Source organism: Gymnogyps californianus, chromosome 2, assembly GCF_018139145.2.
Source record: "Gymnogyps californianus isolate 813 chromosome 2, ASM1813914v2, whole genome shotgun sequence".
In the NCBI taxonomy this organism is placed as follows: domain Eukaryota; kingdom Metazoa; phylum Chordata; class Aves; order Accipitriformes; family Cathartidae; genus Gymnogyps; species Gymnogyps californianus.
In genome coordinates, this window is record NC_059472.1 from 107,914,392 (window position 1) to 107,932,726 (window position 18,335).

General features: G+C 37.0%; 1 protein-coding gene across 1 annotated transcript in view; it reads right to left on the bottom strand.

Annotated features, from left to right (window-relative positions):
* The window catches only part of CNTNAP2 (contactin associated protein 2), a 1,235,323-nt gene that overhangs the window by 853,481 nt on the left and 363,507 nt on the right, over window positions 1–18,335 (bottom strand). The window lies entirely within an intron of this gene.

Below are 18,335 nucleotides of genomic sequence, written 5' to 3' on the forward strand. Positions count from 1 at the left end.
AGCAAGGGCTTCTAAAGCACAAACCACTACTAGCTAAATCACTACTTCTGTAAAAATTGGATCCTATGATTATTGGGCTATAAAAAGGTCTTAAACAGGCAAAACCACACAGCTTAAGAAAGGAAAGTGCGATATGATAATTACACGTATTATGGTTAGAATATAGGTTTAAATACAGGTTTTTTGAAAGAATGAAAGAGGAAAAAATATCTGCTGTTAATTCTAGGTTTAAAGGAATCTTATGCTACAGTTTTAGCTTCTGATTTGGCAATGTTAATTAAGCATCATAAAATCAGAGTCACTTATAAGAGCTAGCTAATGCTTATCAGGCCACTGCAATTTTTCTCACTTGTATTTATTATTACTATAATATAACCTCTTTTTCCTTATTAGTAGCAGCAAAGTATCATTTGAGAAAAAGAAAGTGTTATTGACCATAGATTTTATAAAGCAAATTTATCACACAGATGACTCCAGTAAAAAAAAATAATGTACATAACATATATTAACTTGATCTATCAAAACATATAGCAGCTGTTAGAAAGATATGACACTTGATGACTGGGAGAGTATTTATAACAGGAAAATAAAAATGTTAGTAATATTCTATTTATTTTTTTAAAAAAGTAAAGGGAGTAAAGTTTATAACTTAAGTTTTATCCTGGATTTCAGTTAAATATCGAAGTTCTGTAAAGACATTCAAGCACATTTGCCTAACAATAGTATCTGTTACGAGAGGTTTCGTTAAAATACATCTTGAGCAACAGCTTTTTTATTCCTTTAAAGTTTGCCTACAGGATTTACACAAGGCAGAGGGCTGAAATCTGGAATAGTGAGATTCCCTGACATTGTTTCTGGTTTATGTCTCCTTATACCTCACTGCAGGCACCACATCTAGTGCCTGTATCATGAAGTTATCCCTGACACCTTCCAGAAACCTGGGTTGATTGCATCCCACTGTACTGCCCTTCCAGCAGGTGTCAGAGAGATTAAAGTCTCACATAAGAAAGAAGATATCTGATCTGGAGGTGTTCTGAATTTGTTCAGAGAAAATGGTGTCCATTTTCTCATCCTAATTTTGTGGTTTGTAACACATTCCTACCATGATGTCACCCCCCCACTGGCTTCTCCTTGGATCCCGACACACAAGGTCTCAACCACATGCAGAGCTCTAGTTTCCCAGGCTGTGTGCATTTGCATGCATGCACTTGAGAGAGGCATCCCTTTGCCCTGTTTTTCTGTTCCTGAAGTCTCTCTTGTTCTTGCAGCTTTTGCTTTCCAACCCCATACACCACTTTCTCATTCAACTGTGGGTTTTAATTTTCCTCTGCTATCTTAAATTCAGTGGAGAACCAACAAGATAGTCAGGGGGCTGGAGCACTTGTCCTGTGAGGAGAGGCTGAGGGACCAGGGCTTGTTCAGCCAGGAAAAGAGATGGTTTTAGGGGAATCTTACAGCAGCTGCCAGTACCCATAAGGTGGTCATCAAAGAGGTAGGGCTAGGCTTTTTACTGAAGTGCATGGCAGGAGGATGAGAGACAATGGATACAAACTGAAATGAGAGAAGTTCCGACTGGAAATAATTTTTTTTAACCATGAGGACAGTCGAGCAGTGGAACAGGTTGCCTAGAGAGGCTGCAGTCTCTGTCCTTGGAAGTTTTCCAGATCCAATCGGTTAAAGCACTGAGCAACATGGCCTGATCTCAGAGCTGAACCCTGCTTTGAGCAGGTGGTTGGACTGGAGACCTCCTGAAGTTCCTTTCAAACAGAATTATTCTATTACTGTAAGAGTACCTTACTATAAGAACAGTAGCTTGGCAAATGTGAACAGCTACACCAGGTCAGCCTAACTTTAATTACCTAAGCAGACAGCAAATAGCAGAGTATGAGTGACACAACATAGGACTTTCCACAGGCAAAAGGATGGAGGAACACCCTGAGTGCAAAGTAGCCATTAAATATAATTTTTTGCTTATGTTGAGGTAAGATTGTATGATCTGACTGTCTTATACAGGTTAAAGTATTTCACATGATTAAGATAATAAAAGAAGGGCCTTACACCCTAAATGCTTTCCTCCTCTCCTTGAATCGGTGTTCACTCAAATCTCCCATCTGCAGATGCTCAAACCTTTCCTGAGATTCTGTTGCTAAACTTGGTAAGATAGGTGACATTTCTGCTCTAACAGATAATTCATTATTAAATTTATTTGAAATACTCTTTAATCCTGATTTTACACATTTACTTTTCTTATTTTACATTTTTTATATTTTTTCATTCCATATTGCATAATCATCAGTAGCAACTATTTTCTACATATCAGGGTAACACATTAATTTGCCATGTGATACTGACCTTTATTTACTCATTATATCACTTGATTGTATATTTAAATAAAATTCTTGGTACTGGGAAAGCTTACTCTCCTTCAAGTGAGTTTCTTTAATTCTCATGATTTCCTACCCAATATCTCAAGGCCAACAACCTCCACTTTTTTTCTGAATATGTATTTTTGAGAAGTTATAGAGTTGCCCAAATAAAGCCAAAAGAAAAAAACAGAGATTGAGAAACATACAGTGTATTTCTTGGACTCATTCTGGAAGAAAAAGTAGGAAAGAGCACAAGAAGAGCAGAAAATTAGATAATAACTTTCAAATTCTTGTTTTGTAAAGGAAGTTATGTATTAATGTCATGGATCTGAAAAAGAATGAGATTCTAATAAATGAAAGCATTCATTCTAAATGAAAGCAAAGTATAAATTCATCACAAAAGATTTACCAATAGTTTCACAATGGAGTCAGTGAATCGGGAGTAGAAAATATTTCCTCTTCCTCCAATAGTCATTTGCTAGCATCTTTGGACAAATACTACAGTCACAAAAGTAAGAGCAGATTAATCTTGCCCTATAACAGCCACAACACCATTCTGCTACCTTTTCCAATATTTTGCTACAAGGTCAAAAATTCTTAATATTGTGCTTACAGCTCATTATATTGAGTAGTGCCAGTATCTGCACAATGACCTTAGAAGAGACACCAGTGCAGCTTGTGGAACCAGACAATGAGCTCAGCAATGTGCAAGATCAAGTGCTGGATTTACAAACTCACTCAGAAATCTGAAAGGTAAAATATCTGTAATTTAATATTCTTCATCAAAGATCAGGAAAAAAAAGTTTCATACTTAATGGGTAAAAGAACACGGGGAAAGTATTTTGGACACAAGATTCCTCAGGCGACAGGGTTTCTACCCATCTTTACTTACAGACCTGAAATTCTCTGTTACATCTCTCCTGGTACAATGCATGTTTGCACCATAGTCAACACCTTAGCAAGAGCATTACATTCCTAACTCTTATCATAAAAGTCCTTAAATGCACAGTAACTGAAATAGTTTTAGTTGCCACTGATTTTCTCAACCTTTGTACAATTTTGCCTGACAAATTCATGTTCTAAGGCTGTGCGTTGCCAAGCACCATGGAAAGTGATCTAAAACAGAAGCTTGTGCCATGTTAACAACCCTGGAGCTACAGTCATCAGCTGAAGGATTACATGCTAGTCAGAACATATTGTGTTACACTCTATCATGCCAGATCTGCAGCGACAAGTTTCTTCAACACTAAAGTTGAGTTTCTGAAGTGACAAGCCTCAGGAATCAAGCAACTGCAAAATCTCCATGTACATTCCAGTGTTCCAAAACCACAGCAATGCTTATTACACATTTTTCAATCAGGCTGATGACTTGCAGCATACACTTGCTTAATGACTGCCTAGGATAAAAAGATGACGATAATGGTGCCAGCAAAATGCCTGATCCAAAAACTACCAAAGTCAAAGGACATCTTTCCATCAGCAGGTTTCGGATCAAGCTGTGAAATATGTCAATGCACTCTGTTCCTGACTACCACCAAAACCACTGCACGCTGTCACAAACTTAATGCATCTGCCACAGCCACCAGCTTTTTAATGTCATACAACCTTTTAAAACTTTTCTTGGTGATCTCTCTCTTTATGATGTGATGCTTCTTCCCATTAGCCATGAATATCTGTTCCTAGAATCTGAGGTCATGGAAATAGCGGTGACACAGAGGGTACCAGTACTGCAATAGATTTAACATATCTTTTTTTGACAGAATTCAAGTACCACATGGCATCAAATGCTAACAGCCCCTAAAGATCAGTATTCTCCCATATGAAAGGATCCTTTCCATGGGAACAAGATTTGTGAGAAAGCTGAAGTCCTTGAGCTCCTCCTCCAGAGAAGGAAATCAGCTTTTTGTACCTACAACCTGCAAGTATCTTTATACATTTTTTTTTTCCCCAATATCTAGATATTATTGTGCTACTAAACTGAGTTTCTGGACACTTCCGGGGATTTTAATTGACTGTGCTAAGCCACCAATAAAGAGACTGAAAAGTTGTATGACAAAATTCTTCTTTTTATAAGGGGATAATTGTTATAAAAGGCAAGCTTTATCATTTGGAGTTTTCCTCTTGTATTTGACATGAGTTCTTCTTTCAAAGAAATTATTAGACAAATTGTTGAACCTCATTTTATAGGTTCATCTATCTATCTGGCAAAGGAAAGTTTGATGCTCAATTCTATATTCTAGAAGCATATTCTATACTTCCAAACACACATAGTTAAAAAGAACAATATAATCCTTTGGGGAATAAAAAGAAATCAAACGTGGACATGGTACATTAGCTTAATAAAACCCAGGAAAGACATTTATGAACTCTCTGGCCCGAGGGTCCCTTTAGGAACAAACACAAATGGTTCTGTTTTTTACATAATTTTCCCTCACTAGCACTATCCACAGGAGAAAGTGCATTATATTCCTTCAGTTTGAACCAGACAGTGGTATTCAGATGACAACTACTTTTTAAAGTGTGTCCGAATTTGTTGAAAGCAGTTTACTGAATTAGCTTTATAGCCACTGCATGTCAATGATGTAGCTTTGTTTCAACAGATCTGAATTCATGTTATTCCTACCTTACGTTTTCCATGTAAATTATAAAGAAAAAAGACTGACAATCCCTCCATTAAATATTAAAAACAGAAAGAGATTTATGTGCTAAACTTGCCTGGAAAATTAATGGAATTTAGGGGCCCAATTTTCTTATGTACATTTGCAAATCTCTTTACTTTTTTTCTCCTCTTTCTACTTTCATGTAACATTTTACAATTTAGCTCATTCCTATTAAATTTGCCAAAATAGCTACAAGTTTCTGGGGAGTAGGAAGTGGGATCATGTTTAAATACAGCTTGTCAGAGAGTTGCATATACTCATTATTTAAAACTTTGTCAATACTTACTAACCAATACTGCTGGTATTGATCAACATCAAAACTAACTCTAGGCATAATTTTTTGAATTAAGTTTTTATAGACCCCACATTCAATGCATTAAAAAATTTTCTGTTTGGCTGGTACTGTTGATACTTTAAAATCATCCATAATAGCAGCCCATATTAGATTTCCAGTATTAACGTTATATTTTAAATAAGGCTGTCAGCATCTGTTGGGACACTACTATGCCATTCATGCAGTTTTACAGTATTCTGCATCACAAGATAACATCAGTAGCATTTGTCTAATACACAAGGAGAAAGCAGGATAATAGTTAATAGTACCACCTCTGCTAGGCAAAGGACTTACTTCTGCAAAATGCTAACAATGAACTTCCGGTATTACAGAAAAATAATACCTATATTTAATTGGAAATTTTGGAAGTAAACCAGTTAATTTATATTTATTACAGATAATAAAGTACATAATTAAATTACTTTCTCTAATAGATTTAGCACCTTGACAGAAAGCTGAAATCTCACAATGCTGCTCATTACTCTGATCAGCAGCATTCTGTTCTTTAGCTGTAATCTTTAGACCTTTTTAAAGTTCTTGGGGTAAATTTACAGGATAAAAGCCATGATTACAGCCTTCAATTTCCTTGCTTGCAAAGTAATGAACGGTAAGTTTCTGAAATCATTAGAAGCATTTCTATAGCTAAGCTTTTAGCTGTGTTTCATGAGTCATGTTAGACTATGCAGACAATGTATTTTTACAGTTACGCGGCCAGCTGAAAAATGCGTGCAACCTTTTAAACATGAAACAGAAAAACTTGCCAGTGACTAAGGCCCTAAAATGAGAACACTTCTGTTTTCAGGGAACAGAAGACAGACAGAAAGGGGAGAAGCTCTTTTCAGGTGACTGAAAATGATATGGCTTAATGATTCTGGTAACTCCAATGCTCTTGTCGAACCAAAGGCTTTATTTATGTTGTTTCCTTATCTCTATTAACTTAGGAGCTTTTTTGTAGTTTTTACTTCACAGTCCCAACTCTATTTTTCAATAAGCTCTGGATCTATGCCAATAGGGTAAATAAATTTTCTTCAGGTCTCTCCTGTCTTCTTTCTTACAGTTAACTTCCCCTGTTCCTTTAAACTTCCTTGCCTTTGTAGGCAAGTCTGAGAGGCTGAAAGTGTTGCAATCATCCATAAAATTGGATAAGCCTGTAGATTTCCCCAGCAAACCCTGTCATTATGACTCCAGCCTCATGGAAGGACCAGCTGTAAGAGAACAAGATAAGAGCATAGGAATTGCCATATCACACCTGGTGAGCTGGTAAGCTAGTAGCTTTTCTCAAAGGGTGGCCAATACCACATATTTATAAGCAAGGTGCTCCAGCCTCAGAGTAGACAGCTGCAGAAAAAAATATTCCCTGTGAAGGGCTCAATATAATTCCTTTAATTAAAAGTCTAGCAGAAACCTGAGAACTGGAATCTTTAAAATAATCTATTGCCGATTCCTACTCAGTTTCTGGTGTCTCTGCTTTGATCCCCAGCTACAGTACTCCTTTCCAGATGACTTTGGATGTGGCTCATCAAACAGCCATTGCTGGCTAACATGTTGGTTGCTGCCTTAGCTGCATTTCACATTACTTACTGTTTCAAGAGAAGAAAAGAGCTAAAGCATCATCACCAGTGTGTTTAAGACAATATATTCTGCATATAATATGTAGAATTTGGTTTTGCCTTGAAAATAGAAGTTCATTAAAGTAACTTTTAGAGATTGCTCACAATAATTGGGCTTATAATTAATAGCTTCTCTGGTCTCTCAATAACTGTTATTTTTAAAATTTGGCATACAAATTTTTCTTCCTGATAATTGAGCACCATTTTGGCCTAATTTAGAAACTGGTTAATCACAATTAGAGGGAAAAAAAAAAAGCATAACAAAAAACGCCACCTGGAAACCAACATGTACAAGCAACAATCATCTCTATGGATTCAAAATGAGTTATGGGGGATGTTGCTGATCAGCTGCTAAAGTCAGCAAATTAAATAATCCCAGCACTGGCTTTTGTTGGAGATTCTTTCCCTGCCATAGAAAACAGACAACTTCTTAGTACTGAAGAAAGCAAAGCAGTTCATGTACCCTCTCTCTCAGTACATATTAAAAACAACTTGGCTTGTGTATTAAAAGAAACATCTAATTTCTATATAGTCTACATTTGGCAGAATGTCAGCAAAAGCCCTCTCAGGGCAGCACTATGCTATACCCAACAATATTTCCTTCCTAGCAAAAGCACAATACCCTATTTCGCTCAGCAACAATCTTGTTTACTCCTCTTTTACAACATTGCCTAATGTCACCTGATTCTTCCCTCAAAACCAAGTCATCTTCATATCACCCAGTCTGTACTAGCAAAAGCTAAGAAGTCAGGGATGGCTATAAGATAACTTATGGATATTCTTTCCTGATCTATAAATATTATGTCGTTAATAGACATGGTCATGTGCCTATTTTTACATACTGTAGGACCCTTTGATCCTTACAAACATCAGATAATTTCTGATAACTTTCTTAACAAAAGCAGAATTAGCTCACTGGGAGTAAAGTGCTTAAAAGCCCAGCAGAAATGCTAAATTTGATGGTAGTCAATATTGAAAAGTAAAGACATCTAAACTACAACTTTTCAAAAAGCAGCTTTTCAAGCTTTCTTCTTTTTTTCCACTGCTTATCAAATATATAGCCCCATGAGTCTCAGTAGAAACAATTTATCTAACATTGAGTGACTTGGAAAATTGACCATTGAAACAAATTTTGTCACAAAGAATATAAGTTTATCCTAAAAGAAGTAAAAATCTGTCCTAGAAGCAGTCAGAAAAGTTTAGGGCTCTGAAGAGACATTAGCTCATTATCAATATTCAGTTGTTTCTTAGTTGGCCAACAAACTAACAAGGATGTCCAATACAGAACAATATTCTCCTATGTGAACAATATACCACAGCTAAACAAATGGATCACTTCAGAAGGAGAAAAGCAGGGCTGATAGCAGGAGGAAAGGGTTAAACTACTATTGCCATTTCTTCTGAGGGTTGCTTGGTCCTTAGCTGTCCTTCAGCACAACAAATCTCCATACAGAGAAGAGCACAGAAAGTATAACAGCTTTTTTTTTTTTTATATCTGGGTCAGCATAACGAACTGTTGCTTCCTAATTGTACCAACAGTTTCTCACCCTGCAGTGTTATAGTCATCTGCCATTCTGCACAAAGCTGACTCAAATCTCAGCTACAGTAATAACCTAATAAAGGAAAATTATTCTTTCTTACTCAAGGGAAGGATTTTCTCTTGCTAAAAGCGCTCTGAGTGGGATCTATACAACGATCTATCGTTTACCTCTTCCCTTTTCACCTATAACTAGCTATACAAGGCTTGCGTAACGCTGAACTTTTCTCAAGTGATCTTGCTCAGCATGAATTGATGCACTTTTTTTCCTTCAAATGCACGAGTGCCTGTATCATTTTTATCAATATTAAAGCGAGTCTTACACATAAACGGGTTAAAAAATAGTTTCATCTAAGACAGTGAGACAAAGCAAAGTGAAACCAACAGCAAATCTATGATGTGGGACTGGATGCAAAGTCAGACTCTTCCAGATCCAGAGATATTTTTTGTGACTTACATAATAACTCACATACAGAAAAGAGTATTAATGTTCTGTCTCTTACTGTGTAGCTCAGATTTGCTTGTGAATAATCTAAGTCTAATTGTGAAGGCTGAAACATGAATAATAGCTGTACTTATCCTGCAGCGAATAGCCTCATTTTATCACATTATTTCTTTTCTCTCTTTCAGCATATTACTGTAGTAGGAGGTTATAATAGTAGCCAAATAGCTCCCATTTCTACCACCATTTACGCTTGTTTATGACTTATTTGGGAAAGGCAGTGCTCTGGCTGTGCCCAAAGAAGCTATCTACCAGTTGCACTACACCCATCTATGTAAGAAAAACCTGCATTTTGTGTGCAGGAGAGAGTGAAACACTCATACTGTCTGACAATAGGCACGTACCTTGGAAGCAGCTGACAGTGCATTTTCTGTACACTCACTGGATCTTTGCCTCAATTCCAGATGAGTCTCACACATCTCTCTATCTTGGTCTGAAGTATCTGTAGATACAACCTAGCCTAGAATATTTAACTTGTCAGCCTCTGCTACTCCTAAACATACTGGACCTGTCAAAAGAGGTTGGCCAGTTTTCCTATGTTGAGGTTTTTTTAATCCCACATGTTCCCATTGATCTATGCAAATGCAGTAACTCCATTGTCTGAGGAAGTACGAAATTTTCTAATTTGTTAAATGTGCCAACTCCGGTGTAGGGAAGTTCCTTGAGAGGTATTGGGTTGAGAAGGCATCTAGGAGAACTCTAGTGTGTCATCACAGTGCATTTTTCAGCCAAAGTCTCACTCTTTATATTAACTCTAAAATTCAGTTACGAAGTGTGCCAGCTTTTTAAATAGGATAAAACTCCACTCCCTGTTTTAAGAATTGAAATTAGACACCAGAGGTAATGTCTGCAATCTTTAAATGGATTGATTATATAATTTAGTGCCTGATTACAAGGACTGATGTCCTTCTCTGAAAAATTGTCTTTATGGAGGCAAGAACCTGCCATTGGCAATACTCTTCTGGCACTAACACTTGTACATCGTCTGACTAATACTAACACCTCCATGTACAGGTGATACCTCTGTGAATGTAAACTTGACAAATGCTTCTGAAACACATACCAAATAAATGCAATACAAGTTTAATGACTTCTAGAAAGAGTGTGAGAACTTTTACCATCTTACATGTATGACTCGTCTGTGTGAAATTTGAAGCAGCTCACTGCGAACAGTAAGAAAGAGAAAGACCAGATATACTATACCACCTCTAAAGCTCAAGTATAAACTTGTCAGCTACCCCATGTTTGAGACCGTTAGGTCCTGCTCAAATGCAAATAAAAATATAAGTATTCCGAGTGGAGTTGGAGAGCTAATCAGGTCTGCCTTTTCAAGATAGCATAGAGATGAAGCCAGTAAGAACACCTAAACAAATTTCTTAACTATTTACAGGTTAATGTCCCAACGCTGCTTGAGAAAGCTTCAAATTAAACTCTGGGCTTTTAGTTGAGAGCACTGAATTTGGCTGCTCTCGGGATAAATGGCCAGAGCTGCACCAGTCCCTAAGGGTATGGGAAAAGTGTATCTATGATATGCGGATCCAGTCTGGCTGTCTGTGAGGCTGCCTACTCTCTCCCACCATCATAGCCCCTTTCCTGCCAGAGTCAGCTATTCATTAGCTTCAGAAACAATTAATGAACTAAGTTGAGTTTTGTCTGAAAAAAGCTAGCTGCTCAGCAGAGCCAGGGTGGATCTGCTGTCCCCGTTCATCTGTGGCCCTAGACAGCTGCCCATCTTCCTTATGTCTCCAGCTGAACTTGGAACTGCTATCTCTGCAAATGATTGCTGTAGAAGAAGTTTCACACACAAAGTTTAAGAGAGAACTCAGTATTATTTTTTTTCCTCCTCCCCATCTTGACGTGTATTAAATAAGCCAATTAGGTACTCTGAACACTTTAATTAACAAATTAGTTATGAACTGGAAAAAATGGTCATGCTTTCTGTATTCATTGGGCTATGGTAAATTAACATAAATTAATGATGCTTTATTTTTTTCCAATTATTTGAGCTTCACTTTCCACAGACTTTGTTTCTTGGATTGTGTTTTGAATGAAAAGGGTGATGTTTTTCCTTTTTAAAGTTACTTTTTCAATGCATCAGTCTGACCTGGATGTACACTGGTAATTTTTTTTCCCCCTTTTAGATGCTTCTTTTTCCTGCCCCTTTACAAAATCTGCTATCTACTTGCAATGCATATTTTTTCCTACTGCCCCATATATTGCTCCAGAGACTGAAAGAGCCTGTGGTTTCAGAGGAATGAGCTACTGCAAACATTTTTATTTGTATTTTTAAGAATTCCTTCTACAAAATGTAGACATTTATGAAAAATGTTTCATTAGGGCCAGATCACTGAAACACAGAAAATAAGTGCTAAGGTCAACTGAGTGGCAGTCACAACTGTCTACAAAACAGAGATACAAGTATTCATGGAGCTGAAGTAAGTTACATTACAAATCAAAGTGGATGCCTAGCTATTTATTTTGAAGATGAGGAATAAGCAAAATTGATTATGTCGTAGGCTATAAGGCAGATAAAGACTTACAGAAAATTATATGAATCCAGCAATAGTATTTGACCATGAAATAATAGCCGTGAGGGGACAAATGCCTTTCCTACAAGACTTTTCTTTCTAGTTCCAAAAGAACTCACAAACGATGAGCTGAGCCTGAATTATTTATGGATTTTAAAAGAAGAAAAACCCCAGAGGTTGAAGTTAGTGTTATACAAAAATTTTATTAGGAATAATACCAAAAGGCCGTCTTGCTAATAAAATGGAAGTGCTTTCATTTACCCTCACAGGTAAAGGAGCTCCTAAAGAAGCTACGTGTTGAAGTCAATTTAAAAAAAAAACCAAAAACAAAAACCCCAAAACAAAACATCAGTTACTTGTAGTCTCTCTAAAACATTCCAGAAATACTGTTGTTTATACTGTGTGCAACACAAAGAATGGTATGTCCAGCGCAAACATATTTTTAAGGTTGCATTAATAAATGAACCACTAGAGGATTATTTTTTTCAGTCATGAATAAGTCATTTTCCACATTTTTTAAATGGAAATGTAGTTATTTAATAGATAACAAAATTTAATTTGCCCTGACTTCTGATCACCTGATTTGATCTACTATGTATTAATTGGCATAATTTCAGCAAATAAACCATATTGGATTGTACAATGTGTATTTATCTGAAGCACATATTTACAGAAAGGGAACTGCTGTTTATTTCTTTATTTAAAGGCAACCATGTTTGTTTATAAATTCTTACTCAGCATGAGCTCCCTTACAGACAGACAAAAGCTAAGTGGATGATACTACTCTTTTTCTCATGGTTGTTACTGTTGTTTTATGCTACTCTATCCATTACTCTTAAGTGCTTACTTACCTAGAAAAGACAGCATTCAGTAACCTGGGCAGTGAATTTACAAACCACTGGCAACTCTGCAATAACTTTTCCTCTAAGAAGGTTTTAATCAAAATATAATGAGTTATGTTGTGTACAGGCATTCTTAGTGTGCCCAAAGGTCTTGTCGATATAAGGAGACAGCAGTATTTAAGGTGATGATCTACAGTGTGCTAATTACTGCACACTAGCTCTCTACTGTCCCTATTTGGACAATATTAATGAAGAGTGAGCACCTCCTTACTTTGAGATTCACACCCAAACTAAATTCCTGGCAAGTCCCATGAAGGGACAAGCCCAAACAGCTCACAGAATCCAGGCTGATGCTAACCATCCCTTTTACATTCACTTTGTCAAAAGGAAAACTACATAAAAACCTTCTCGTATCCCATTATAAAAAAGTAATAAGTAATTGGAGAAGTAGTGATATTGGTTATGGTATTGCAGGTTTTAATAGTCATGCTAAAAAGAGCCTAGGCCAGGTGTCCCCAGATTTCTTCTAAGGTGAAACTCTCACAAGCATTTTTTTATATTGGTAGAGCTGTTGCAGAACAGATCTGATTGACTTACTGGGAATTATTTGGGGAATAGAAGAATCATATCCCATTATAGATAAGTTCTTGCATCTTCCACACAGAAGCCAAAATTTAAAACTCCACTGAGAAAAAACATACTGTCTCAATTACACCTATGCCAACACTTAAAATTTTTGATGCTTGCTTTATAGACACATCAATAATTCCAATAACAGGTCAAGGTCAGCACCCTGATTAAAAAGCAACATGAAAGCCTAGACAGGAGTTACATAGTGGTGATAAAAGGACTGCTTTTTGAACATCAGCTGTCCTACAGAAACTTCCCCTGGTATTCCATTATCAATTTCGTTAGCAGCTTCAGATTCCCCAGTAATACTGGACTTGAAAGAGAGCCCTGGATGCCAGATTTCTTCTTTATTCCGCTGTGCAAAAGATAATTTCCATACATCCAAAGATTCATTATGACCTTCATACTTTCACTGTCTGCTGGGATTATTTCTGAAGTTCTGAGACTCTGCTCAGTTTCAAGCAGCTTCCAATTACATTATATAATATTACATTATGTTGAAATAATGTAGAATTTCTTCCCTAAATTAAAATGGTATGAGGTGGATGATGGGCAGCATTAATTCTTGTACTAGTGAGAAGTGTAAGGTCCAATAGCTTGGGAACCATTAAAAGGAAGATTGATACTGCATTATATCAAACGTGTGCTAAGAATCCTCCTTATTATGTGATGTAGTCCATTGATTCTACTGATGGCAGGTCATAAGATGTTAGCCCTTATAACCTTGACATCACATACGCAAAAGCTACTATAGATAGATTTTTAAAAAGCTCTGGAATGAGCTAATTGAAAACTCTCCTTTCCTCTGATGTCACTTCAGTTAGTAAGGTGGTAGCAATACGGACTACCTTTGCAGAAGAACAAGTATGACAAAAAAGGAGGGAACTCTGAAATCTTTTTAGCGAGTCTACCAACTAGATTTCAGTTAAACTGGGTTACAGTGCTGTCAATAACTTAATGGCATATATTTATGTGCCAATGTGAATGACTCCTGTGTCAGTCATTTTGAAAAGGAAAATTAAATATTTTTTTCAAACGTAACACATTCTCATATTTCTCCAAACATTACATTGGATCATTTAATACACTTAGAAATGTTTGGTTTACATAGGTATAGAACGTGAATTGATAACTGAGAGAATATTCAAAATATTTTTTAAGAAGTGCGTCCAAAGTAAAATGTTTTAGGATTTTACAGTATTCAAAGATTTAACTATGTTTGCATATGTTTAGGTAAAAGTGATAGTGACAGGAACAAAAAAGAAAAGCCACGTACTTTTCTCCTCTTCTGTGCTGCTTTGTTTTCTCATACAAGCTACGAACGTTTCAAAAATAAACTGTACCTTTATTATACTGGCACTGAACAACATGCTAGTAATTTTTATAACTAAAAAATATATGAAAAAATACTACAATAAAGTATAACGCTAAGACTTAGTTGTGTAAAATGAAAAATTATCTTACTTTCAGAAGGATAATTTGATAGAATCTGACTACAGCAACCTTCGTCTGAACAGTTGCTAATTCAGTGCCGTTTAGCTTTTTAAATCCAAGCTTTTGCTTATGAGCCTTTAACAGAAGTCAGGAGTCACCACACTCTACCTTCCCCAAACCTACTTTCACTATGCAATTCATCCCATCATTCCAGTCTCCACATAAGTTTTGCCACACCTTACGTTTCAAAGGTTCTTCACCCCCTTTCTTTGCAGGCCTGATGGGGATAGCAGGAATTGCTTCACACAGCACTTATGCCAGTGAAATGTGTTGTTAAGTAGTAGTATAGTGGAGGAACCACCTTCTTTTGTTCAAAGAGAAAAAGACAAAATAGTCTACATCTTCTGGGGCCTTCTTGTTCCCTATTTCTTTCCATGATAATAAAACAAAAGCATTTTGCTTGCTTTTCACAGCTGCTATGACTGAAAGCGCCCAGGAAGGCAGAAGAGGGAAGGCAGCCCATGAAACTGTTGGGGTGCTTTGGCGATCAGTGAAAGAGAGAGCTGGTGTAAAATGCACACATGCATTGTACCCCCAGGCCTCTGGCTCTCTGTGATTATGGAAACACAGATTCACAATTGTAACAATTATATAAATCAAAGACTCTTACTTACTGATACAGAAATTGGAGCTTCAAATTTTAATACATTTTGGTATGAATTTGCAAGAGATTGACAGACCTGCAGTTAACCACTGAATATTCATTTCTATAACCATCAATTTTTCCTCTAATTAAAAATAACTTTTTTTCCCCCAAAAAAAAGCTCAGGATACTTTCCTTTGCTTAGCCTAACAAGAAATAAGGATCAGAACAGGAACGAGGGGCAACGCAGAAGAATGTGAAGCACCAAGTAAACAGATATGGAGAGGTTAACTTTTCCAATCAAGTTATACTCTGTCCATCAAATCTGCATTTCCTTTGAAATAACTATACGTACTGTACTGGTTTTGGCTGGGACAGTTTTCTTCGTAGTAGCTAGTATGGGGCTATGTTTTGGATTTATGCTGGAAACAGTGTTGATAATTCAGGGATGTTTCGTTATTACTGAGCAGTGCTTACACAGCAGCCTTTTCTGCTTCTCTCACCACCCCACCAGCAAGCAGGCCGGGGGGTGCACACAAGTAGTTGGGAGGGGACACAGCCAGGACAGCTGACCCCAAATGACCAAAGGGATATTCCATACCATATGATGTCATGCTCAGCATATAAAGCTGGGGGAAGAAGAAGGAAGGGGGGGACATTCAGAGTGTAGGAGTTTTGTCTTCCCAAGTAACCGTTACGCGTGATGGAGTCCTGCTTTCGTGGAGATGGCTGAACACCTGCCTGCCAATGGGAAGAAGTGAATGAATTCCCTATTTTGCTTTGCTTGTGTGCATGGCTTTTGCTTTACCTATTAAATTGTCTTTATCTCAACCCACAAGTTTTCTCACTTTTACTCTTCTGGTTCTCTCCCCCATCCCACCGCGGGGGAGTGAGCGAGTGGCTGTGCGGTGTTTAGTCGCCAGATGGGGTGACAACTGACATGTTGTGTCATGTACATTAGTACATGACATATACTAATCCGTAAGTCAGTGAAGGCTTACGGGGCTCCGAGTAGACAGCTGTGGAAAATGTAAAATATTCTCACATGTGGATGTAGCAAAATACCCTACATATACACCCTGGAGGCTCAGTTTCCAAATCAATGCCATTCCATGAAGTTTTAGTTCTGTTTGCCTAGATCACTAGTTATGAGATTTGTAAACAAAGTGATATCAAATGTTAGGAATAAATTCATGGATGTTTCTGCTTTTGAAGCCTCCTAAATACTGCTGAAAAAACTAAACTCTTTGATGTGCATCTTTCCAATTGCAACATTTATAGCAAGATACTGAACCAGAACAACTAGTCACAACCGCAACCTTCTTAATAACATGATGTGACTGTTCAGTAAATCAGTGTCTTAATCAATAGAATAAAATATACTATCTAATCTGCTAAAGTGTTTTGTCAGTCTAGAGTGAAGTGCCATGAAAACTGCAAAGAAAAATATAATTGGGTTGGAGACTAGAATTTTCAAATGTGCATTTCCTTAATTTAAAGGATCTGGGGCTAGAGGAGGGGAGTTCTTTCCATTTAATGACTTGAGCACAGTGTGGTTTAAATAGCACATTTGATTTGGGAACCTATTAGCTGATAACGACTCTTTGGAGAGAAAAAAATTGGATTCCCTTATTACTGGTTTGATTAGCAATATCTGTAATTCCATGATGATGTAAAATAGCTCAGCATTAAAACTGAGCTATTTTCCATCATTTGTAGAAGCAGAAACATAAACACAGTGAAGGCTGAGTTCCCATGTTAAACATACTCCTGAATTCTGCAGGACTTTTACTGGCACTAGAATTAGGAAAGCAAAATTAGGTAATGTACATATCGAAGCTTCAGTTTTGAAAACTATGTATGCTAGCCTTCACAGGTGTTAAGAGATGGATGACAACTGTCTAACGAAGTTGCTATTTAAGCAAAGAGATGCAACTGAATTTCAAATGACCTTTTGATAGAGAAAATTAAGCAAATGTTTGATGAATGACAACACTGTAGATCCATATTGCTAAAGAAACATCAGTAAAAGAAACTGCATGGTAGTGATTATAAGGGTAAGAAAGGTGAGGATAAATATAATTAAAGGAAAAAAAATTAAATTCCAAATGTCTGATTTGCCTTTCACTTACAATAGAATAAGTAGTCTAGTAAACTAAAAGAAGAAATAGTCATCTAAAATCAATTTGAAGATCCTGCCCACCAAACTGATGCAAAGCTTTATTTTGTTAAAGTGATTCTAGTGACTTTTTTCTATTTTAGAACAGGAAATAGAATGCAAATGAACATAACCATGATCAGGTACAGCAGAATTCAACCTAAATGACGAGCAGTGTTTTAGAATTGAACTGTTCCTTAACTTCTTTCATCTGGACTATGAACAGTTGAAAACACAAATTAAGGGACCCAACAGCCTATCAAAACCCATGTTCAGACATACTGCAACAGAAAGAATGAGAATTACTAAAAGGCATGTAACAAAATAAAGGCAACACAAATAAAATCCCCAAACCAGCATAAAAAAGCATCTATTCTCATTCTTCTAAATTTCTGGAGCAATAAACAATGTTATCTACTAGTTTGCAGGCCTAAAACCAAAGAAATTGCCAATGCTCCTGACAGGCCACAGGCTTTGCATCAACTCTGCAGGGTTGCAGGACTAGAGCTTGTCAGTCATATTTTCTCTAAGCTAGTCTTCTGCTTCTGTTTAGCTCGTTTAGTTGTAATAGCAATTCTCTAACAACCAGATAATATAGCCTAATCTGTTTTACCTTTAACTTAGCTTTGTGATTGCACGGGCTAGTGACTATCGGTATAACAATTTTGATATATTTCTGTACATAAAGTCGATATTCTGCAGAGAACAAACTATTACTATAGAATAAAAATGTAGTGTAGAGGAGTACAATCATGGGATGATAGCAGAGGTATTGAAAGTACAGGCACAGGGTGGTACCAGAGGGAGCAGGGCTATAAGCAACTCACCAGGTCAATTACTAGTCATTAAAAGAAAGCAACCTTGGGAGCTGGCTAAAACTGATTTTAGAGAACCAAAAACAAGAGAAAAAGAGATCAAAGAACAAGAACCCTACACATGTAAAACACACACATACAGAGAATTCAGACATCTGGAGTTGCAGACTAATACACAAAGATCAATATCAGGGCCCTGAAGGTACCAACAGGTCATAATTGCCCTACCCAGTGGGGGACCCACTCGCCCTGCCTGTGAGCCTGGGGGCTCCATTT